We start from the raw sequence: 25,914 nt of genomic DNA, 5'->3' as shown, positions 1-25,914 counted from the left end.
TATTTCCACAAAAAACTACCCACATTCTGTACCTTTAGGTTAAAGTAATACTCTAGCAAAACTTGTGTATACCCAACTGCCTCTAGATTTAAAAGGAGTGTTGTAGCTCTGTCTGGCTATGTAAAATTGATGTCATACAACTATAACTTTTTGCTTCTGCTTCAGTAAGAACTTGTAAAAAAAAAACTGACAAATTAATGGTTTGTTGATAATTCCTGATAATTGTGGATAATCCCAGTCAATAACACGTATCAAACAAATTAAACATTACTATTGCCAACCCGCTCACCACAATCACTGTACTTTATAATAGTCCATGAAACAATATTCTCCTTTCAGTATTTAGACATGGCCAAACAGAAGTTACTCCAGTCCTATTAGTATATGTATGGCCCACAAAGTAATATATGACAAAATAATGAAACAATGTGACACAGTAAGGAAACATAATTAAAGCATGACATAGTCTGAATGTGTACGACACAGTCATCAAGTGGTGCAGCGGTATTAATGTAAGAAATATGACACTGAATTATAAATCAAATCCCGTGCTGTTGGAGTCTACAGCAGGACTCCTGTTACACCCTTGCATCATGTATAAACCCATCTTAAATGTTCTTTTATGTTTGGACCAGTTGGCACTAGCTGCAAAGATGCTGCAAGTAGTCTTAGTGAAGGTTTCATATGTTCAAGAGGGTGAATGCTCTTTTTCCCTGCTGCCTCTCACTGCTGAAGTTGAATTGTAACTTTTAGAAAATAGGGATAATTTGGCTTCAGTCTTGACTTGTCTGTACATTTTTCTCCTTGCTCATTTCTGTCTGATGGCATCCAGCCGTTCTCACAGCCTCCAGTTCAAGTTGCCACCAGTGGAGTCACAAGCTCTCAGACACCCTTGAGGCAGCTCTTTGGCCCTGCAGTCTGACATTACATGATGATATGTGTCAGTCTCTGTGTCGCCCTGACTGTCCCTCTCCAGCTCCTTGGCTCTGTCCTGTAGAAGGAAATGACTGAGAGATTATTCATCACGGGATAATGACGGTACAACAGCGCAAGTGCCAAAGGCTTCTGATAGACTGCCAGACAGAGCATTCTGCATCTGTGTGTGTGTGTACTGATGATAGTTTACCAAGCAGAATCACTGTCCGAAAGAGTTGGAAGTGTCTCTGGCTGCACTTGAACATGATTTGGAGCTCATTCAGACTCAATTTGCCGCAGAGCCTGTGAAAGGGAGCAAGAGAGGGAGTAACACAAAATGTCAGATGATAAAGCCAGAGAGAGGGAAAGGTAGACTAAAAAAGAGGGAGAAAAAGAGAAAGAAAACAAAGCGGGTGTATTTGGACTTTTTGTGCCTTCATATCTGATTAAATAGAAGGCTGAGCTTATCAGAAGCAGATATGGCACCTTTTAAGGGCATGTTGATATACAATCGACCCTCCTCAACTTCACCATCTCCTCCTGCTGCCTGCTTTTCTGCCTGTCTACTTTTTTCATTTTCCCAAGTTCAAGACTTCAGAGTGATATTTACTTTCTGATGACTTTGGTACATAAATATACGAACAATGTAGTAAAATGGTAACTACTGAGACACATGAAACTGACTGTGTTTACTGCAAGAACAGAACCGTACGTGTGCAGCAGGACAAAACACAACAATAGCATTCAACAACAACACCTACTACCCTCTGTGTAAACCATCACACATGCAGCAAAGGCTGGGTGCACGTCAGCATAGGTGAATGATTCACACTATGACAAAATACTTCAGTGTCCTTTTCCAGCTTCTTTATTTAAGACAAGTTGTCCACAAGAGTCATAATTCCTACAAATGCTAGAGGGCTCTGTCACTTTGAATGTAGTCATATGTCGTTTGCGGGCATCTGCGAAATAACTGATGCTTTAGTTCTTTTTGTGGGGACAGTCTCAAATATGCATGTCCTTTCTGTTTAAAAGTACTGATAGTTTAGCAGGTAAAGTGATGAAGTACATTACATCATACAGAAGAAAGAAGATGGAAGATGCAGGACATTTTCATTCCCAGGCTGATAAATCATTCAGCTAAAGGCTGAGATCTGGAGTCTTATTTGAATTAAAATGTGGAATTTATAGACAAACAAATACATTTTCTAACTTTATTTCTTTCTTTATTTTGAATATTTCCTGTGACCCAAACTCTGTTATGATAGTGTAGTTATACAACTCTCGGTACTCCAACACACAAAACTTCTCTTTTTGTCTTATTTGCAGTGCAGTATGGTTCTTCCAATAAATCCTGCCAATCCCGAAATGCCACTGGACACACCTTTCAGAGTTCAGTGTACCGGAGATTATGGCTTAATGAAGTTGTACTTTGGGCCAAAACCTGCGAAATATCAAGGTGGTGTGCTTTCTCTCTCAAAACTTCAACAGTGGCCCTGCAGCCTTGCATTGCATACAAAAAGTAGAAACATCAATATGTGCTTCTTTCTGATGCTTTATGCAGACACCACATACTGTTCAAACTCAGCCACATTGGTCTATATTTGAGCCTTAATACTGAACTTAACGTAAACCTAATTTAATCAAGACTGTCCTAAAAAATGACCTATAGATCGTATGTGCGACAGCTTATTATGACCTACAGTTACATTATGTTGCTAAGTGATATCTAGCAGGCCATAGTAATTATGGCGGAAACAAAGTAGATAATGTAGTATAAAGAGCAACAAAGCCCCTGTTAGCAGGGAACCTGGGTGGATTGATTGGTAAACAAAACACAAGACTTTGATACTTCAACTAGCTGTGAAAATGTCAGGATTGGACAAATTGTCCTCACTTTCCAAATATGTCTCTACTCTTAAGGTCAGAACTGGTCCTCACAAACATACAAGTACAAGAAGACACACACATACAGGTCATGTACAGAAACACACCTTCAAAGACACCAAAAACAGAGATTGCATGCACACAACCACCCACACACACATATCATAAAAATTACAAAAAAGAAAGTTATATACATTCAGCATGTAGGTTAATTAGTCACAGCACATATTCATGAGTGCACATTATAAACACTAGTGTATGAACACACACACTGGCACATAAACACTCATCTTTGCCACAATGTGCTCATTTTGTAGCAGTCACATGTTAAGATGTGTGAGAACGAACACACACACACACACAAACACTCCAACTGTCCTTGTTATGAAGGTGAGGGCAGTTACCCTGCTGTGTGTATGAAAAGTATAAATAATAAACGGGGGATAATGTAAGGTAAGCAAAACATCTGACTGGGCCAATGACAGTCTCTCCGCATTCTCTCTCAATTCTTTTTTTTTCTCTTTATCTCTCTCTGTCTGACACCGCTTCTCAGCCTCTCTCTCTCCCCAACTCCTTTCATATTCTTTCTTCATCCTCTCACCTTCATCTTTATCTATTTTTCCTTCCTCTCTTTCTCCCCTCTTGGTGTGAGGGTAGAGGGTGAATGTAGTGACATCACCCCTTTCAACCCCTAAGCAACCCCATGTTGCCTCCTTATCTTTTGATACAACACACACTGCATTATTTATTGTGCTACAGACACACACACACAGGGAATGGAGACGAGAAGCAGATGAGAGGGAAGAAAGGGAAACATAGCCTCAGTTCATACATGAAGTGTTCATCTCTGCTGCTGCTTCATTATGATACTTTTATGTATCACCTGTACTCTATTTCAACACGCATACAACAAAATATACTCTGTGGTACATTCAACACAAGTCAAGGAAAGAGGGGAAAACCAGAGAATCTCTGTCCCTGATCGCCGTTTAATAATGTAACACATACATAACCTTTGTGGCTTTCCCCACATCATGTGTTGTACATTAAAAAACCCTTAGCTAATTTATAACTACACACAGGGCTGAGAAGTCAAGGGTTACAGGCATTAATAGAAAAACAGTAAGCTAACTATTGAAATAAAAAAAAAACATTGTCAACATCTTGAAAGAAAAAAGGCAACTGTAATAAAGAAAAAATAATCATCTTTATATTCTAGCTATTTGGAAATTATTACAAAAGAAAATTCAAATTGCTGCTGCAAAAACTTTATGTTGCTGATAATTCACTGATCATCACCAGCACATCTGCTAAGGACTAAGTAAAGTGGATTATAGATTGAGTGGTGTGGTGGTTAATAGATTACACACAGTCGGTTATGTTACTAATCTCATAGCTCTTAAACAGCCAAACCAATCACAGTGAGGCATAATAACAATGGCTCAACTAATGGAGAAGGATCTTGGATTCACAGTTAATTAGTAAAATATCAATAGGAAAAAATAGAAAATTATTATTTGTTGAAGCTTTATGTGACTGCATCCATCCAGCACCAGGAACCAAATTACCATACAGACAGGCAAAGTATTCCAAGGCCAGGAAAATACTGAAGAATTTTTTCATCTCAGTGCGGGTCTCCTAGTTAAAAAAAAGGTAAAAAATAATAAAATAAGAGTGTTAGGGATCTGAAATGCATTACTGTCATTAGTGAGTGAAGAGTACTTATCAAGCTCAAAATTCAGCTGCAAAGATTAATCAGCAATCTGTGACAGATTACACTTTCATGAAGTGAGTGTTGCTGTCTTGTCAGCACATCCATGTATTTATAAATATTACATTTCTGGTTCATACATGATGTGGATACAAAAAACTGTATGCATAAAAAGTCCCCATGAGAAATGTAAGGAGAGTGGTCAAAATCTGCCTTCATTCATCTAATGATGGTGAATTATCAAGAGTCGCAGTCTGTGTAATGCCTCAAAGTTAACTAGTGAAAAATTGTTTTTTATCTTTTTTGATTTTGTAATTTAATGTCTCTGTTTCTCTAAATTCCACAAAACAGGATTCTCAGTCCTGGTTGTGCAGTGCTGCTGGATTTTCATGTGAGCATCATTATATATTATGCTACCTTCCATAATAAATTATTATTTTTGGCTTTTGTTTTTTTCATAAGTCTGGCCCTCAGACTGAGCCCAACCTTTGTTTGTCAGGGGGATTGTTGGTTTTTCTTTTGTAATGAGTAGATCCTGGGTGGCAGAATATCCTTTTTTTTTTTCAAAAACACCCCCAATATTTAAGGGTGCTACACGTAACCTTTTGCTAGCAATATATATAGCCAGTGTTAGCATTAACAGCTGTTTACTTTCCAAAAGCTTCAGCCATCCCTGTGTTTACAAGAGGTTAGAATATACTTTCTGGGTACCACTACTTCTTCATCTTCTCATGTTTGACTGAAGGAAGACTGCCGCTACAACGACTCATTAACACAAAGTGGTATCATGAGCCATGATGGGGCTAGTCCCTTAGCATGCTAACTTTAGTACAAGGAAGGAAGTGTCAGAAATAGAAGCAAAACAAGAGTTAACACTGGCGTTACTTTCCACCGCTGGAGATAGTGTTTGAAACTAGTAAGCAAACAGCTGTTAATGCTAACATTGGCCATGTGACAATATCAAAAACATATAGTTCCTTTAACTTTATGTTCCCCAAAGTGTAAAAATAGTAAGTTAAATGAATGAATCATTGAATGTCAGATAAAGGTAAATTAACAACAGTTTTAAACAGCACTTTATACTTTTCATGTTTTTAGAACATTTCTTTTTCTGCATTCATGTCTGTTCTGCTTTATCTAAGTCAGTCTTTATTGTGAAGCACTCTGTGATGTCTGTTCTTGGAGGATACAATATAAGTGAACATACATACTACATGAACAGCTCTTTGGGGGAACATCTGAATCAGACTACATACATCATGGATATACTTATGTACACTCAGTTTAGGTAGGCATTATGCAAGGCAAACACAAATCTCCAGTATCCTTAAGTAACCTGTATCTGCTGATCTATAGTATCTGCTCAGGGAGGCCAGTGTTAAAATGTGGTTGATACTAAATAATATGACCCCTTTGTGTAAACTCACTTTTAAATTAAAATACTCCCACCTCTGCATTTCAACAGGATCCTTTTCAGTTGGCGGATCAGATGAGGGGTTGCATGTAAGCAGCGAGTCTGTGGTAAGAGTCTAGCTGTGTAGCAGCTACTGAATGTTAAATGTTTTTGGAAAGTGACCACTGGTTACATCAGTGCCCATATTATTCTGTGTTAAAGTGAATAATACAGTGTTATACTGGATAATGTGGACAAGGCTGCATCCACATGAGGTCACTATAGCGTGTGTGCGCAATTCGTCAGCTTTGCCACAGATGGGAGAATACTTGGAAGTGGAAACAACATGATGGTGCAGATTAAACTTCTGTAGTAAAGTTGTGTTTGTAAGTACTGAATTAAGATCATTGTTGTGAAATAAAACAGTGTTTTATTACACAATAATCTAAGGGTGATCAGTAGGTACTTCACTGACTTTAATCTTCCATTATAATACTGAAAAAATGTGTTGCAGTGTTCTAGGCATCTGAGAAGCCTTCAAATTTTGATCTTTTGGTCTGAACATCTAGTAATATGGCTGCCAAAGTGAGTTAAATTACGCTGATGACTGGCAACAGGCCTCCAGGCTCCTCTAGCAGTCATAATTAAAGACAGAAGTTATTTTACATATTAACATCATGTAATAGAGCGACAAAGTTCGTGTTAGGAGGATGGGGGGGTTAGGATGGATGGATGCATTTATGTTCATGCAGGAGACTGCTGTCCCTTTCCCATGTGAAACTGATTTCTTTTATTCATGTTGCACGCATGACTGCATGTTTGTTATTGTAACCATGACGGCAAATGTCCTCTAATATTACTGAAAATTCTTATCTTAACCCAAACCACACTATTTTCTGAAACCTAACCAAGCAGTTTTGTGCCAAACCTTTTTGTGTACCTAACCTAACCAAACTGTGGAGGACGTGGGTTCTTTTTATTTTTAATTTTTTTTATATTAGATCTTTGCTCATTTCTAATCTTAGACCGAGCTGTGCTGAAAATCTTATTACAAAAGTAAAAATACCAGCAGGAATGCAGAGGTCCCATCTGAACAGGTGCAGGGGGAGATTGAGGGAGATGCCAATTAAACATGGTCTACACAGCACTGAAAATAGGTCCAATCAGTCAAAAAAAAAAAAATAAATAAATAAATAAATTGCTGCGTAGGATCTTTTAACATACTGGTGGTATGAACACATCCTGGAGAGATCACACAAGAAGTGGTTCTCTCTCTGGGCTAGAAAACGCCTGGTGAGCAGCATAGCAACAACTGCCAGAGCATTCATATAATTTTAAACACGTAAAAATACAGTAAACATCCACAAGCTCCCTGGATTTAGGTGCTATAATACCACGTGGTAACACATGGCTAGAAGTCCTAGAAGTCAATATATAAATAGATCACACACAGAAAAAGAGAAATGTTGCTATTACAAATCTGTGCAGTGGAGATGAAACAACTGCGCCAACATGAAACCTCAACAAAAGTCTAGCTACAAGCTTCTTTCCTCCAGGGAGCAAAGAATATAGTAAATCTCACCATTCTCCCCCAGAGTTGGTCAAGCTCCTGCCCCAACAACTTGTCACACAATTTGATAAGGGCATTAAGCCTGTCATAAAGGAATGCTAAACATATGTTTTACTGAATGTTTCTCAATTATAGTGAATGATTAGCTGTGCTACAGTATTCTCACTGTTGCTTTGACTTCTGTGAAACAGCCAAAATCAAATTCATCACTAGCTATGCCCATATTAAATATTAAATGCATCCAAATGTCTCAAACATCAGAAAAGCAAGCCTGAGTCAAACAGGAGGGTTAAAGCAAGTATACATATAAAGAGCGTATATAGTATAATGACATTATTCATAATCTTAATGTTAAAAAGTTACATATTTCAGCTTTAGACGTCTCTTTGGATGAGAGCCTATGAGCGATGCTAGTGACATTTTAAAAGGCCAGTGCTTAAAAGTCAGTCTCAGATTCATTTTTAATGGATATACACCATGACAACATGGATTAGAGCTGTGACTCTACAGATCTGAGCTCAGACATAAAGCATGTTATGTTCGCATCGATTAAACTGTGCCTTGCCAAGTCACTGCAGTACATGAATCTGAAGCCTCATTCGCCTTGATTCAAAGTGTGTTTCAGTACTGATTAAAAAAAAAGAAAGAAGATATTTTAACAGAAAAATCTTGCCCTGTGCAGTCTTACATTTGAGTTTCTGACAGATACTGTATATTGGTGTAAGTCCCACAACCAGAGCTGAATTCTGCAATGTGGAATTCAATGTGTCCCTCTGAACTTGCCAGACTTGAAAACCAAGGCTTACTTTTAGTAGAGAGCCACCTGAAAAGACCAAAAAGGCACAAATCCCACCGCAGTATATCACCCTGCAGATGCAGCCCTCACAAGCTCTATCTTCTGCAAGATCCAGGATGGATCAAACAGTGGCAGAAGTGGAGAGACACTCGCACCCTGTCTAAGTAATGAAAGTAGTCATCCTGATCTTTCTCCTTATCTTTTTCAATGAGCCATCATAAAGCAGGGGGTAATACTGTTACATGTGTGGTTTTTACGTGTGTGTTCCAGCAGGTTGTCGAAGTTAAAGCAGCTGAACTGTCAAATCAAAACAAATGCATGCCTGAGCAACAAGACCCAACTATGTAGGTGTGTGTGCGTGTGTGTGTTAAGTAATGATGGAACATGGGTAGGGTGCTGTAGTGGGCTGCTCCCTACCTCTCAGTTACCCAGAAATCCTGCTGTCTTCATGACAAGCCACCCACCGTCCTCCCACCAAAGACACACACACACACATGTGCAAACACACACACACAGCTGATCCTAATTGCTGTCTCTTCCCTGCAGAGTGAGAAAATAGGCTACCTGAAGGCATCTCTCACCCACTCATTTCCTCCCACCTCCTCTTCTTCCGCCACATTCCCTCTCCTTCCTCCCTCTCTTCTTGCATCTCATTCCTTCCTTTCCTCTCTTCTCTGTTTCATTTCTTTTTTTGTCTTCCTGGAACAGTGAACAACCGGACACGTAATCTTTAGCATAGCCACGTGTGTCTGAAATGCTTGCAAAATGCAAGTTAAAGAGTCACCCGTCACTGACTTCTCAGAAAGTTTCAGAGATCCCAAAGTAAACAAGGAAGTGAGGGAAGAAAGGAGGAAGCAACCTATGAGGATACACATCACATCCCTTGTCTTCTCTCTTCATGTGTCATCACATTTCCTCCCACCTGGAACCTTCCTTTCCTTTCTTCCTCTTCCTCTTAAAATACTTTCATGAATTGTGTCAATATGACTACAAAAAGGCAAATAAGGTATCAGCAGCCATTAAATTACATCGAGGCTTGTACAGAGTAATCTTTGATTAGCTTTTTGTGGTTTTATACCACCTACTGAGCCACTGTAGTATGCTGACCACCATATGAGAAGAACTGATCACAGAGGTAAGAGATATCATTATTCCCAAACATGCTGTTAAGTTGTTAAGGATTTTGACTATGCAGACCTTGACAGAACAGGAAAATACTCAAGAATTTAAGCTAATTCTTCCATTTGTCAGTTAGGATAGAGATTTACATCCATCCATGCATCTCCTGCCACTTGTTCAGGTCAGGGTCATTTGTTTGGTCACTACAGTCTGGTTACCACTGGTGAGGGCTGAAACATAGGCATAGACTAAAATGAGAGCCTCCTTCTTCATCACGATGGTACAAAGCTGGTCCAGACTTGCATAAATCCTGAACTATGGAAAAGACAGAGTTGTCGTGATGCTGCCGATTATTATAAAGCCACACAACCAACCGTTAACAAGTCCTCCAGTGTGCAGTGATGTTAGCTCCTCTCTCTGTTTTATATTCAGTTCACATTGGCTGTAAACTGAGTGTATCGCTTTCTCTCCTGCCCCACCCTGCTCTACATTATTTTTATACGCTGTGAGAGAAAGAGAAAGGGAGAGATAGAGGGTTCAGAGGGCTGCCCTCAGGCGTACACACACAACACACACATACACACACAGACATACACACAGGTTATCTCAACTCCCATGCTGGTTTATTTGCTTTATTCACTTTATTCACACAGTCTTCCATATTGCTTGACTGACGCAACAAGGCGGGAGGAAGAAAAGGCAATTTTCTAACTTTTCTTAAGTGCACCATATTATAAAAAAGGAACTTCAATAATAATGGTAATTCCAAAAGCAAGATGAGGAAATAAAAGAGATAGATTACACTGATGTTGCTAAATTTTCATTTTACATTCACACTTACTCTTTTGAAAGATGCTTTTATCCAAAGTGACTTACAATTGACGGACAACACTAAACTTCAGTGCAGTAGAAAATGTAGTAAGTGCTAAGTGTAAGGAGATGAATTAAAGGAGTGCACCGAAAGTACTGGTTCAGCAGGTTAGGGTGTTTGAGGTGTTAGGAGAAGAAGTGCTGTCAAAAGAGATGAGTCTTCTAGAGATTCTTGAAGATAGCAAGGGAATGCTCCTCTGAGCTCATTGCACAACCGATAACCAGATGACGATCCTTGGTGGAATGCAGTACACAAGAAAGAGCACAATCCTGTATGATTGAGTTCGAGTGGGAGGGTGCAGACCCAAAAGTCACTCTGTCTGCAAAGATTAAGGGCCTTAATTTTATTTGGGTGGCCAAGAGTAGCCAGTAGAGGTCAATGAGTAGTGGAGAGACGTGTCATTTTAGGCATTTAAAAGACCAGATGTGCCACTGCATGTTGGACAATTTGCAATTTCACTGTCGGTAAAGGGATGGGAGAGATGTTAACATGATCAGAGCAAGATAGCTGGTCATCAAATGTGATATCCAGGTTTCTAGTGGCCTTGGTTTGGGTAAGAGAAGAAGAGATGATTTTGATGTTGATATTGTGATGGACAGATTGATTGGCTGGGATGACTAAGTTCAGTTCTAGGACTAATTTCAGTCTTCGACAGGTTTAGTTGACGGTGGTGATCCTTCATGTCTGAGATATGTCTGGAAATGTCTGAGATACAAGTTGAGATCCAAGCAGGGACTGTGATGGCATCTGATGGGAATGATAGGTATAGTTCACTTTCGTCTGCATAGCAGTGATATGAGAAACCATGTGAGTGGATAATTAGGCCTAAGGAGGAAGTGTATATGGGATATGAGATGAGGACGTTTTTCCTTGCCATAATACATTGAAGAAGTGCTCAGTGAGATACAGAACAAAACAGAGTGTTTAATTTCTGAGGTAGCTTTTTATTTAGAAAGTCATGTATTTGTGAGTAATTCAGATGAACAGATTCAAGTCACAGATCTCAAATTGATCAGTGATAGCCTTAGAAAAATAAATTTTCCCAACAACCGTAACATGGGGTCACAGCAGTACTATTCCCCCATTTCTCACTCCTGTCTGATTTAAAGTTCTGAAACAATAGACCACTTTCACAGTATGAACAGCACAATCTGTAGCAGCCTGATGCCTGCTTGTAGTACTATTCAGGTCATGACATAGTGGACCTTGTTCCAAAATGTATGGGCATAGCAAGAAACACCCTTAGTTCACTCATGAATGACATGGCTGAGAAGGTCACATCCACACTCGCAATGTAGATTCTCAGATTAATCCACTTGAATTGTGAGTGAACCAAGTTGCTAATTAATATTCATAGGTAGCTGAATTTAACTGGGCAGATACGTCTTTCCAAAGTTGGCGGACCAGTTGTGGACTGGCTCTTGCCCATATATGGCAACTAGATTTGGCCAGGTTTTTGAAGAAGGGCATACATCCATCTCCACACAGTCTGAGCAAAAACACTTCAGTGCTGATGACCAATTTAAAATTCAGCCAAGACTTCTCTTGCATCTTATTTAGTTACAGATTTTCTTATTTAAGTAGTTACTGCATATGCACAAACAGTGAGAGCAGTGCTTACTGAAAAATATTTTTTTCAGTAAGCACTGGTTTTTTGTTGTTGTTGTTTTTTTGTTGGGGGGGCGGATTTGGTCTCAAAATAATTTAAATCATCAGTCATCAATTTTAATTGTATTGTGCCGTGAGACCTACCGTCATTTAACAATTCTGGATAAATACAACCCATTGCCCACATAATGCAAGGAAGTTTTGGGTCAGTGTGTGTAAACATTCTAAATTAGTTTAACTGACTTTCAACCATACTTTGGCCATCATACTACACACAAATGCTTGATGTTTATATAAGTGTCAGACTTTATATATTATTGGACATTTTCATTTATGTATCAAAGAGAGAATGATGTAAATACTAATGCAGTTGACTTATTAATGGAGCCCCAGTCCCTGAGTACCAATGGTGCATATATACATCTTAAAAGGAATAAACCCTCAGTGGGATTATGGTTAGAGGCTGAGTAACTCTGTATGGCAATGATAAAACATGAACAAATAATATGTGGAAAAAAGAGACAGAGAGGAATGCAAGGACAAGTCTTTATGTTAGGGTTCACTTCAGCTTTTGTTAAGATGCATTACTGATAGTGGAAAGGAGGATGATGATGAGGAGGAGGAAGGAAAAATGAAGCAGAGAGTAGAAGAAGAAAAAAATGAAGAATGACTCAATGTGCTCTTCCTGTGACTCATCATACTGGATGGCAGATCCCGCTGTGGGATCCAATCAAAGGCTGCAAATCCAAAATAAGCACAGTTGTCACTGAAAAACAGGATTTTACCGCATCAATGCTCCATGACAGCTGTCAATATCAAGAAAGAGGAAGAGGAGGAGGAGGAGTGGGATTTGGTGACGGGAGGGGAAGGACAGATGGTTGGAGACTGTTATATCACTGATGCTATGGGACAGCTGTCAATAAAAAGGGGAGAGAAGTAGAAATAGGAATGACTGTAGGGAGGAAAGAGAGGGTAGAGTGGTAAGGTGACAAAGACAAAGTGTCAGTTACTGAGAGGCAGAAAAGAAAGTGGTGAAAGACAAAGAAGGAAAGAGAAAGAAAATGACAAAGTAGAGAAAGTCAGTGAAACATAGTGATGTTGTTGTCACTGTCATCGAAAGTGAGGAAGACAGAGAGGGAGTGACGTATTTGTCAGACAGTGCCAGTTTTTTGCTATAACTGCAGCAAACACTCTTCTTCTGCTCTGCAAACAGGCAATAACAGGAGGAAAGTACACTTCCAACAAAGTGGAGAGGGACATCATAAAATATATTTTAGTGCATTTTTGTGGTTTTCTTACTTGTCTGCCCTCCAAAGAATACCACTTTTGGCAGCTGGACACTTATTCATACTTCACTTTTTGATGTTTCATACTTATTTTGAAAGCATGACTGAACAACATTTTGGCACAAATGATTCAGAAGCTTTTACAGTTAAGTCAATGGCCATGTAAAATTTCAACAAGAAAAAAACAAACAAAAAAAACCCTTTTCATAAACTTGCCCATCTGAGTGATGATTACCTGGACATTTTATTTTGTTAAAAAAAAAAAAAATCACTTAGGAACAGAGAAACTGTTCCTAAGTTCCACTTGAGGAAGCGGAGGCTCCAGTCTTTGCCGGTTCCAGAAAAACATCTTTGGCTTTTTTGCCACTATGTTCCACTGTCTTCACCAACAAGCTACTACCTTTGCCTCTATGTTGTAAAATGCTGGTTAGGTACATTAGGTTTATCAGAGGTTTGTAACTGAAAACAGCTGCCTGCTGTTACTGGAAATGAGGATGACTAGTGTGGTGAGACTGAACAATACAGTAACCCACAATGTCCACAGTAAGGATCTGTTTTGCATTCCATCTCCAACCAGGAACCAGTGGAACCAGTGATCTTAACACTGGTTCCAGTGTTAAGATCACAGCTCATAAATAGGCTACTATTTTTTACCAGCAATCATTATCAAGGTGGTGTGCTGCAGATAAAATCATCATTTTATTATCACTTCACTGACTGACATAATGAACAAAAATACAGGTTAATGACAGCAGCTGTGCTGTGAGATCAACTATACTGACTTTTAAAATGAATGATGACAGAGCACGTTAGAGGCACAAAGGGTTGTCATATTCAATTACAGCTAGAATAGAATAGGCTTTATTGTCATTGTACAGTGAAGTACAACAAAATTGTACAAAGAATCTATGTGAGGTGAAAAGTATTCATTATGCTGTAACACACAAAAATGTGGGCAAAACAACACTGAACCCCATTTCAGAAATGTCGCAACTGAAGAACAGATGCTCTGCTCTTGAAAATGTTTCCAGTGGACATTCAAACAAGGATATAGCTGTAAGTGAGCTGGAGTGAAGCCAGAAGGCAGCATAGCTGGACATAAGGGGCAAGGGTGTGTTGTAAAACTAAAAGCTAAAGAAGGCTAAAAAGCTCTGTAGCCAGTATAAGTAACCTCTTTCACAATACACATAGTAATTTCATTCATTGTTTGTATAAATAATATTGGTAAGTGGAACCTCACACTTGGTAGCATTAATACTGTTAAATCTATTGTTAATGCAATGACTTGTTCAGTCATTTGTGAGTTTCTATATATGATGCTCTTTTACTTGCATGTTCAGCTACTGTTGTTCATTCTAGCTGCTTGAGACCAAAAGGTCACTGGTTCAAATCCCTGCACTGGGAACAAGATGGGTAGGAGCAGTTAATGAATAATGCCTTTCCCCTCCCATCCCTGGCTGAAGTGCCTTAACTGGCCCAAGGCATCTAAGCCCCCAACTACTCCCTGGGCGCTGTAGCATGGCTGCCTATGGGTACATGTGCTCCTGCTGTGTATGCATCCACTATTTTCCGATGGGTTAAATGCAGACGTCAAATTTCCTGTGTGAATAAAAACACACTACTTCTTCTCCTTCTTTTGTATTGATTCCAAACTAACAGTTATAACTATACTACCTAGCAGCGGTCAATATTTCATTTGCTTACACAGTATGTCACCAAGCATTTACTGTTTTTACATTCATGATAAATGGGTAATTTCAGTGGTTGACCCAAGGTTGTCAGAACAAAACAAAACCTACTGCATTTGAGGAATCCCAATCAAGATAAATCCAGCTCTCTGTACTCTGAATGTATTGATCCAGCATTTTGCCAGTTTTCTCTCAGGGGCACACTAAAACGGAGTTGCAGTCAGGTTGTGGCATGGCTCTAACATAACGTAGTACAATGTCTGCTGCAATATGACCACCTCCAACCCTGCACCCCTACGCCCCTCCTCGCCACCAACCCCTGAAAATTCCCCTCTATGTCCTTCTCTAGGGATGACAGCCTTCATTTTAATAAAAGCTGCAGCAGCATTACTGAAAGTCTACAGAGAGAGGGAGAGAATGGGTTTAGTGGGTTCTGGATAAACCTGCAGAAACTGGGTCACCTCCCATGACCCTCCACATGCACAATTCATTCATACACACATACTGTACCTACATCTACACAAAAAAAATGTTTGATTCATTCAGGTGTTTTCTTTATTTTTACATTGAGACAGAACATGTTAATTCATTAATGAATTAATTTAGGTTATGTAGATGGGTAGCACCCTACCTCACCATCTTCCTATTATCAAAATTTTTCACTCAACTAAGGGGACTGCATTTGAATGTATCCATTAAGCCATCACAAAACATAATGAGCAATGGGAATGAAAAGTAATTAGCTTCATTAAGGATGACTGTTTACCATGGAATATATTTGTGCTGATCTTTGTCTCTGTTCAGAGAGGAAGAATCCAGTGATTGTGCTTCTATGTGAGTGCATGTGATACTGCATGTGCATGTGCATGTATCCTAAATGTGTGTCTACAATGTAAATTAACCCAAGATCCAATTAAATTGATTGCAATCCAATTACAAATCCACATGTGGAGTTGATCACACTTAACAAGGTAAGCTGTTCTAATCAACACATGGCAACTTTGTTAACAGCAATGAAATCTCATTTGCACAGTCCCTGCTATGCGATTGGCTCTGTAGCCTGGTTGTATTGTATTTATCCTCTATTCGGATAAAGTGGTTCAGACCTGCGGAAAAGTGATGATGGTAATGCCATGTCTGGCTTGATTGTAAATGACATCAAAACTCGGGAGAGCAGATGTTGTGTGCAGTAAGCTTGTTGGCTGGGTAAAGGCGACAGTGAGATTATCTCATAAAACACAAAGATGTTGATGGTGGGTCAACTGCCCTTAAAATAAAAACAGAAGAAGAAGCAGAATATGATTAAACCAAGCAGTCAGCGCTGTAGAAGATTTCAGAAATTTGAGACTTGACTTGCACTTGTCTTAAGATACTTAAAACCAGCCTTGGTGGAGCCTGCTTGTCTCACCTCAAGCACATTCAGGCCTCCCCCCATATACTTTAATTTGTATTGTGACACAGAATCAAAGAAGCCAAATCCAAGTCTAAGAATCTCTCATCAGAGACCTTTTGCTGACTTAGGTTCTGCAATTTATGGCTATGATTAGTTTGGTGGATGAAAAATGGATTCATGGGGATGAGATTGGTATGTAAACTAAGATTTCAGGGCAGCAGCGGTGAGGAGGCAGACAACCCTAATGGATTGTGTGTGTGTGTGTGTGTGTCTGGGTCTGGGTGTGTCTGGATCTTTGTGTCTATGTTTTGTGTTGTAGAGGATTGAGATGAAAAACAACCACAACACAGGAAACCCAAAGAGGGACCACATGGAGTAATATCAGCATAATTTGCCCTCTTTTCCCGAATTTCTTTTTTTGTCTCATCTTTCGCTTTCTGCCTGTTTCCACTTTCTACCAAACAAGCTGTGTTGAAACCCTCCAAATACTTTTCATTCCATGTCAAATTTCATAGGAAACAAGCTGAGAGGATAGAATGCACACTGTGTGTTTATAGGTGCGTGTGTTTGTGTGAGAAAGACAGTGAGACAGTGAGATCACGTGTGCATGTGAGAGGAACAGTACTGTGAGTTAGAAATAGCAGAATATGCCCTGAGAGCTCTTTCATCCTCAGGCATGTGTCTAGTTAGGGCAATTCTTCTTCTGATTGACTCCGAAGGTGGGGTGTGTGTGTGTGTGTGTGTGTGTGTGTGTGTATGTGTGTGCGCGCCGTGCGTGCATGCACTTATTTATTCTAGCCTTCTTCAACTGACTCCGTAGGTGACGGCACATACTGTGAGAGTGAATATCACTCTGTGTGTGTGTGACCTATTTTCCAGCCATTTCCCTGTTTTTGAATGTTTTGTCAGGTGGCACAGCAGTAACTTAAACTGGTTTAATAGCTGCTGCTGAAATGACAGCCACTGCCGTTGGGTGTCTCCATTTCTCTCTTCTCCCTCTCGCTGTCTGTGTTTTCCTCTCTTTATCTGTCCTACTCTTCCATCATTTATCTCCCTCCCTTTCCCACTTTTATTTTTTTTTACCACTTTGTCTGGCTATATCAGTTTTTCTCCCCCTTAACTCTGCCTCTCTCTCTCAGTTTTACTTTTCATTTAAAATACCATAAATACATTTCCATAACTGTCAAACACAAGCCTGAGGAGTTTGTAAAACACTGCATTTAAAGACATCTTAATTGGATAATGTCTACAATCAAATGCTTATTTTGATTAGCTGGTGTAATTTCATGCACTGATATACACATAAGGGCAAACTAAGATGTTTCCCAAGCCAATCAAATATTGATTTTAAATTTGTTAAAGATACATGTTGATTTTTTGAAGAGAACATTCAGTGAGAATTTGCGTGTTTTTACACTTTCAATAAATATATATCTCATGAAAAATGAGTGTTTTTCCTGTTTTCACTGACAAATAAGACTGAAGTTTTCTAACTCTACGTTGACCCTTGTAATTATTGTAGGAAAGAAAGTTTAAGAGGTGGTAGCGTGTGTCTTTGGGTGGTGCTAAATGTCTCTCTCTGTTTCCAGTATTTGTGCTAAGCTAAACTAAATATGCCATGAAAATATTGCTGTATTGAACATGCTGAGATTAATGTAAATAAATCTTCCAAAAATTAGTGAATTACCCAAAAGTGCACAGATATAAATGGGCCATTCATTAGAAGTTCAAGTTTAATTTCGTATTGGCAAGACACTGGTTATCAAAACTGTGTTACAGTATTTCCTTCATTGTTGGAATGTTCCTGAACTGGTTCTTCAACACATCGTCATCATTCGTATTTAGTGTGTGATTGAAATGTAACAGTTACTGTAACAGAGGTGAGGGTGGAGATGCTTGGTTGTTGTTCCAGCTACAAAGTGGAAGGAAGTACCACAACCTTCTTTTTAAGGATAAAATAAGGCTGTGTTAGTCCTGGGAAGCTCTCAGTTGTGAATATGCATCTCGTGAGGGTATTTCTGAAATAACGCATGCTCAGAAAATACTCCTTGTGTGAATAAGGTTTAAAAAAGAGGAGTCGACATGTTGGTTTTGTTAAAGTAGGTTACAAACTCAAAATGCACTGCTTCTTTTGACTTGTGCTGGCACAAACAGGCCTACAAGAAATTCATTTTAGCTGAATCCTATGAGATAATTATGTCCTCTACCACTCATTTCTCATGTATGACGTCTTTTACTTATAAATGAATAAACAACACTAGTATTTGGGGCAATAATTATTAGTTTCCGCACATCGTCAGTCGTTGCTGTGATGCCGTGCTGCCCTGTGGAAACTCTAAATAGGTTTTAGAACAGCCGTCAGCTAGACGGAGGTGAAAAATGTGTCCAGACAAGAACTAAATTAGCTAATCTAATTTTGTGTGTGTGCATGTGCTTGCATGTGTGTGCCTTGTCCATGCGCATTTACTGCTGTGTATATTTGCCTGTGTATCAGCCAATGTGTGCTTGTGCCTCGGCGTACACCCGTTTCTGCACTTTGTGTGTTGTAATTGAGCCATCGCTTGGCGGATGTTGCTTGAGCACACAACAGCTTTCTAGCTAGCTAAACAGCCACTATAATTGAAATTAAAAGGTAACCACATTCATCATGCTGAGCCTGGGTTTAATTGAAATGTATGTTTGTTTGTGTGTTTGTGTGTGTGTGTGTGTGTGCGCGTGTGTGTGTGCGTTTGCATCTGAGAGGGAAAGGGTTAGAGAGGCAGTGGAAAACAAAGGGATAGGAGACAAAGTCTATGTGAATGTATATGAAAATATGTGTGTGTGTGTGTGTGTGTGTGCTTGAAAAAGAGAGTGAATGTGTAATGAGGCCGGGAAGCTAAGACTCCATATCTGTACCTGTCTTGGTGATAAATAACATGGGAGACAGATAGCATCCACAAACACCGCACCTCCTCCTCTCCCATCCCCTCCACCCTTTCTTTCAATCTTCACTTTCACACGTTTCTCTGTTTATTTCAAACTTTTCTGTCTCTGCTTTTATATATATTCACTCTTTCACCTTGTGCTATAAATGTAAGTCAAAATGTTAAAGGAATAGTTCAGCAATTTTGGAAAGCTGTGTATTTGTTTCCCTAAACAGATGAGAAAATCTAACCAAACTGTGACTGTTCCATAAGCTTAATTGGATGTTTATCATTGTAACCATGACGATGAAGGTCTGGTACCCTGCTGCTGGTACACACCGAAAAGTTTAGTATTGTAACCATAACAACAAGGGTCCCGTGGGCCTGCCACAGCAAGAGGACTATGACAGGAGACATTCTTATCAGAGGGCAGGGACAAACAACCTAAACCGATTGTTCTGTTTGGAGGACTTGTTGACATCAGCCTATGATAAACCATTGACATTAATGCTTTAGTTGGGATATGAGTGCCTTAACTTTTGCAACACAGGGGCAAAATATGTAAATTATTCCCTTACTAGTGTTAGGTTAGTCTCCCATTGGAACAGACCAGTGTAATAGGATCCATTATAATAGGATGCATACCATGACCCATAAAGCACGTTAAACAGAATTAATGCAACACTTCAAGCTAATATACTGTCATATACTGTTTATTTCCTCCTGTTTAACAACAAATGTGGAGGGAGGCAAAGCAGAACATGAAGAGGTGAGATGGACTCATTCAAAAGCTCAGTAATGATGGTAAAATGTAACTTCACAAAGTGTTCATACACTGCAAAGGCAAGATACAGCTACAGGTCTAAGTAAAAAAAAAAATCTCTGGGTTTTGGTGTACAGCACCTTCAAAGAACATCATGCTTAGTTTTCTGAGACCTATTAAAGCTGAATGTCCACTTTAGTGGAATTCTGTTATATAGTACTATAGTACTGAAAGAGAGTCCAACCTGCATCAGTGCACACACTCAACTGCAGGAACTTGAAAATTTAAAGTAGAGACTGCAAGGTGCTTCAGTGTACCATATAGTGATGTTCAATTTATCACTCACTGTCACTGTGCTCTCCTGGCTCAGGGCTGCCGCTGTTCTTTGACAAGACGCCATTCTCAACTTCATTGACCTTACTTCTACTTTCCAAGGCCCTGGCCTCTGACAGCTGTCAGTTAATTTACTGCTTTTCTCTTCAGAACCTTGCTATTATAAAACCACAATTTTATGGGCTTTCATATAGAAAGAATATTATGCAGTGAAATACCACAGACACTTCAGCCATGGTTAGCTCCCGAATCATTCAGTGAAGCAGATAAATGGCTAAAACCAGAAAAGGAACTTTTGTACAGATGATTTCAAAGTAAAGTTAAGGAATCTCAGCAGAGGTACTGAGACTACAAATTTATAAAAGAAAGCCTGTGTTACAAACTGGAGATGTGGGGTTTGAAACGTGGGTATTTTACCAGGCAGAAAGGGTCTGACGCAAGACATTGCTTAGTTGCATTATGGGGAATGAGGGGTCTGGTGTTTTTGTTTCTCACTGTATCTTGGATTCTGTAGCATTGATTCTTTCCAACATACAGTATACAACAAAACTGAGTGCACCCCTGATCAGCATTACTAACATGTTAATTACAAATCCTGACCATTTATACTGTTTGTTTTAATTAATCCAAAGCCGTGGAAGAATGAAGCCAATTAATTTCAAAAGCAGAAAAAATTATAACAAATTAAAGAATAATTAAATGCCTATATTAAAGAACTAACTGCAACAAAAGTAAGTACACCCTTCATTAGTGACACTTCACTCTTTATTTTTTTTATTTTTATGTTGTATGTCGGCCTTTAATTTTGATGACAGATTTGATCCTCTTGAGCATGGATGATACTAGTCTCACACAAACCTGTGGAGAGATATTCTACCCAAGATTGATTCTTTTCAGCTGTTCTTTGCTGGAGGGCTTTTGTTGCTTTACCCTCTGCTTTAAAATACACCAAAGGTGTTCTATTGAATTCAAGTCAGGGGACACTCTGGGCCAGGTCATAGGTTTTACTTTTTCTTCTTTAAAATCTCTTGTATAATTTTTGCAGTATGATTTTTGACATGCTGCAGCCCCATATCAGTACCCTACCATGTTTAGCAGTCAGCACTACAAAGTCACTGTGGTAGTTCTGGTCAGGTCCATGCCAAACATGCTGGCCCCCATCTGATCCAAACAAATTCGTGTTGGTTTCGTCTGACCAAAGAATGTGCTGCCAACATTCATTAGGCTTCTTCTCGTGTTCTTTGGGAAATTCAGTTTTGCAGTTTCATGCCATTTGGTGAGCAATGGTTTTCTTCTTGGACGCCGTCCATAGAGCTTGACTTCCTGCAGTGTCCTTCGCACTTTGTGATCAGTCACTGAAAAACCAGTTTCTACAGATAATCCTTGTGCTAAATCAGAGGCACTTATCCATCTGTTTTTCAATGCAAGGTTGCATAAATAATGATATGTGTGCAGCGTCATTTTTGGGGACAACTACTGCATGTTATTGGCAGTATGGCTCTTCTTACACCTCCTAACCATTGCTGCAAATGTGTTTTGCATACTGATGGTTTTGTACAATCTCCCATTTTTATGAAGTCTAACAATCTGATTACATACTTGTTCAGACAACTCCTCACCATGTGGAGCCATGTTGAATTAGACACAGTCCAGCCAAAACTGAGGTAGGTTCTTCTATAATATCCAAAGCCTACCCTAAGGTGGAAATAACAGGTGTAATGCAGTTTTGTTGCATAGAGGTTGTAATTTGGGGCCTGTATTAGTGATGTCTATATAACCTATTTGTTTTTAATTGCACATTTTGACTTATTCTACCTATATTTCAACTTATATTGCAGTTGTAATATGGTGCGATTTTGAGTCATTTAACATTTTCGTGATATTGTACATGGATGTAGTTTCGTTGTATACTGTGGTTAGAAACAAGCAAAGTTACTGGTTAAAAATACAGCTGACAGTTCATGCTGCTCCAGCTAGCCACTGATAATCTACTCGAACTTAATCTCAGGAAATGTACATTGTACCCTGATATATACACTGGCTGGCTGAAGGGCACTCAGTCAGTTGTATGACAGAGAGTGCATGTCCACTTCACTTCCTCCATGAGTCACACCACTGACCTGATCACTATCATGCTTCTTTAGCCTCTTCACCTCTGTTTCACAATATCAAGATTGATCTCTTTCACTGTGCAATATATTTGTGATGAAAAGGCAGAGGAGAAGAAGTAACTCTGAATCACCTATTACCATGCATGGCTTCTTATTGAAAAGTTTCCCAACCTAATTTTCATGCAGACTCAGTCCTTGTGATTATATTTAGGATTTATCCACTGACAAACTGTGTAAAATCCACTTTAGGCAATGACATACAAGTTTTAAATTTCCAACATGGTCCTAAATGGTGGAAGACAGATTGTGTTTTCTGTGTTGTGCTTCCAAGGGACCTGGATGTGCTTACATTATTTTCATCTGCTGTTTAGTCATCACTTTTCTAATCTCTCAGTAAACTGCCAGCATGTAATGAAGAACAGGAGGGAATGGAATTGTTTAAATTAAATTATATTCAATCTAAAAACCCTCACCTTCTAAGCTGAATGACTTTTCTTTCATTTACAGTCTCATGAATAATGATGAGAAACAAAGCCATCAAGTAAAATGATTTGAGAATGACTATACTTTAGTCTGCCAGTTCTTCATAGCCTTTACAAATTACAATTTCAACATAAATGCTGACATTTGACTTTGCACATAAAGTGTTTTGCATTTTGTTACTTCTTGCACAGCCATATTTACTCACTTTTTACTGAAATATGATTTTACTTTACAAGGGGGCTTCAAAAAGTTTGTGGAAAAGTTGGAAAAAACGGTTTAAGTTCTGATGTTTATTTTTGCATTGCAACATGCATTTAAGGGTTCATGTTAGAACATGTTATGACACATTAGTATGAGAATGTACAAATGTATGAATCTGAATGTACTGCATCGACAGGTCCTAAAGGTTCTGGTCTTTAGGAGTGCTACAGATGAGATTTCATTTTTTAGATAATGCCAGGCTTATGACATACGGTATAACCCTGAATGCACAAGTCACATCATTTAACAACATGAGCAACAATAATTCTATCATGTATCTATTAGTTAATATTTATTAAAGGTTTAATTTGCAGGATTTGTTGGCTGCTGTTTATAAACACACCATTCAAATTTGGCTCCTCCTCCCCAGCTCAACGAGTGAGAGAAAGCAGTGGAGGTTGAATGAGCTAGAGAGTGAATGAAGAAAGAACAAAGCAGTGAATCAGAGTAACAAAACATTATTTTCTGATTGTTTCACAGCAGTTACATTCTAAAGCACAAATAAACACACCCGCACTGCCAGGTTTTGAATGAATGCAGTTCAAGCTCAGCCCTGTCCTCAGTCAAACAGACACAGACCTCCAGCTCTTTATACATCCATGAGGCTGATAGAGAGCGTGGAGACAGCAATGTATCCTGGTCGCTACGTTTTTTTAGAGAGTCCCTCACACATTGCATGCTGTTATTGGCTGGGAACTACACACCTACCACCGGAAGGTTGCAGCCTAGAAATGTCCCAAATACAACAAAATAAGAAAATAGGAAAATAAAGGTAGAGGGCAGGTTCTCTGCAGATACACCACCGACACACTTCTAGTGAGGCATAAGTGATGATTGAGAGGGATTGTTTGTACATTGCTTTTTATGGAAAATCCTGCATAGTATACCTTCAATAGTACTGCATTATAGTTAAAAAAAATTTATTGCTTTCAGAGCATGTGAGGGCACTTATCTAATGGACTGTTGATGAAGGCCTGCAGGCCCAAATATGGTCACACCCTCAGGTACTCCTGAGATGGAATTTAAGTTCCGCAGCTATATACTGGAGTTATGGCAGCTATGGAGATATGGTGATATGAGGCTTCAGGAACTGTAATGGATCTGCTTGGGCTGCTTGCATGTCCTACTGCATGTATCTGATGCCAAGGGAGATTGTTGATGAAGACAGCAATTGAAAAAAGCCTCCATAATTCTCTCTGCTCACTGCAATTGTCATTCTTTATCACAAAGTGAATGAATGAATGAATGTGAACACAGTTGTTGTGGGGAACAAAATTGAGGCAGGATTTGGTCTGATCATGTTCAGTACATCTGTCTAATGTTGCAGAGATGCTATCAATGGAAATCCAACAAATAAAAAACCTATGCCATACGTACCTACAAGGGACTGACCTTGCATCAAGTATAAAGCTTCCAGTATCCAGCTTTATGCCGCACCTTTGTGCAGAGCTCAGGACAAAAGATCAGGTTCTTTTTTAAGCTTTTACTTTTCACTTTAAACCTGGAGTACATGAAAGCACACTGAAAAAGGAGGTAAGGGGGGGAATAGGTGTGAAGGGTCACAGAAATATGTGGCGGGCTCTTAGATGTCTCGAGAGCAGCATTTCAGTGTGGCTTCAGCGGGGGGTTGGGATAAAAAGGGAGTCTGAAAAATTCAGTTGATGGAATCTTCAGCCAAGATGACATTTTGATGTGAAATCCCTTTTCAAGATGTACAACACTGAACATGAGCGGCTGGCTACTTTTAAATTGGAGTTCACATGCAACATGCAAACAAGATCAAAATGGAAGCATCTTTGTTGCATTTCAGAAAGTCACATATTGTGAGGTGATATTTAAAAATGTTTTTCATTCATTTTTTTTCTTTTTTTTAGGGTGAAAAGTTTCTTCTGTGAAACTTCAAGTGCAGTAAAATAATACACAAAGTCCAAAAAAAAAAAAAAAAAAAAAAAAAGTCCAGCAATATCTGGGTGATACTGTGCATGCAACCACAGTGGGAATCAACAATGCCACAATCTACCAATCTAACCAATAAAATGACCATAGCTTTTCCTCTGTCTGAAGTTTCACGAAGGATGACTGATATTCAATATTTCATAAGGCCAGTAATGGCTGAGCATGTTTGCAAAGTCCTATATCCATCAACTCAAATTAAAACCCTGACCTCAAAGCGTAAATATCTTCTTGTAAAGAATTACTAATGGCTTTATTGAATGGTGGCTTTAATAATGGTCAATGGTTTGTAGCCAACAGTGTTATCAAAGCTTAGAAGAAACAACTTATAACATTCCCTCCTGCTAACTTCTAAATAGTGAAGTAGAATAAGAAACTAAAATTAAAAATGTCAGTTTCCCTTCACTGTGCGCCACAAATTCCTATTGATTGTGGCAGCTGGGCTTCAGGCAAATGAAATCCATCACCATTTGTGTGTGATTGTTTTTCTTATTTTCTTTTAATTCAGAACCACATGTTTACCAGTTTCCCCCTCAGGATATTGCTTTGAGACACATATATACATACAGATGTAGAGAATAATCACACACATACGCATGTGAAAACCCACAGAAGTACAAAAGGATATACAAACACACATATACACAGAGTGCTGTCTAAAAGAGACACTGACTTGCCTCTCTGTGAATCACAGAGCGGCAGAAACAACAGAGGGACAGAATTCAATAAGGAATAAAAGCAATACTGACAGGTAATGCCCTCACTACACTACACAGCTATTTGTCAATAAAGAAGCAATTACTAAAACGTAGCAGCCATTTGTATGCTGCCTGGGGATAGGGAGGGGAGGACGGTCTCTATAGATTTGTT

The 25,914-nt window shown here is 39.1% G+C and overlaps 1 long non-coding RNA gene across 1 annotated transcript in view; it reads right to left on the bottom strand.

Annotated features, from left to right (window-relative positions):
- Positions 1-239: 239 nt before the first annotated feature.
- The window catches only part of LOC108872913 (uncharacterized), an 84,107-nt gene continuing 58,432 nt past the window's right edge, over positions 240-25,914 (bottom strand). Inside the window, exons 3-4 of the long non-coding RNA XR_001959295.2 lie at positions 1,127-1,218; positions 240-991 (exon numbers count right to left, since the gene is read on the bottom strand). This is a non-coding gene — a long non-coding RNA (uncharacterized LOC108872913). The remainder of the gene's footprint in view (positions 992-1,126; positions 1,219-25,914) is intronic.

The sequence above is a fragment of the Lates calcarifer genome, linkage group LG16_LG22, assembly GCF_001640805.2.
Source record: "Lates calcarifer isolate ASB-BC8 linkage group LG16_LG22, TLL_Latcal_v3, whole genome shotgun sequence".
Lineage (NCBI taxonomy): Eukaryota > Metazoa > Chordata > Actinopteri > Centropomidae > Lates > Lates calcarifer.
The sequence above is the reverse complement of the archived record's forward strand: the minus strand, read 5'-3'. Positions and strand labels throughout refer to the sequence as shown.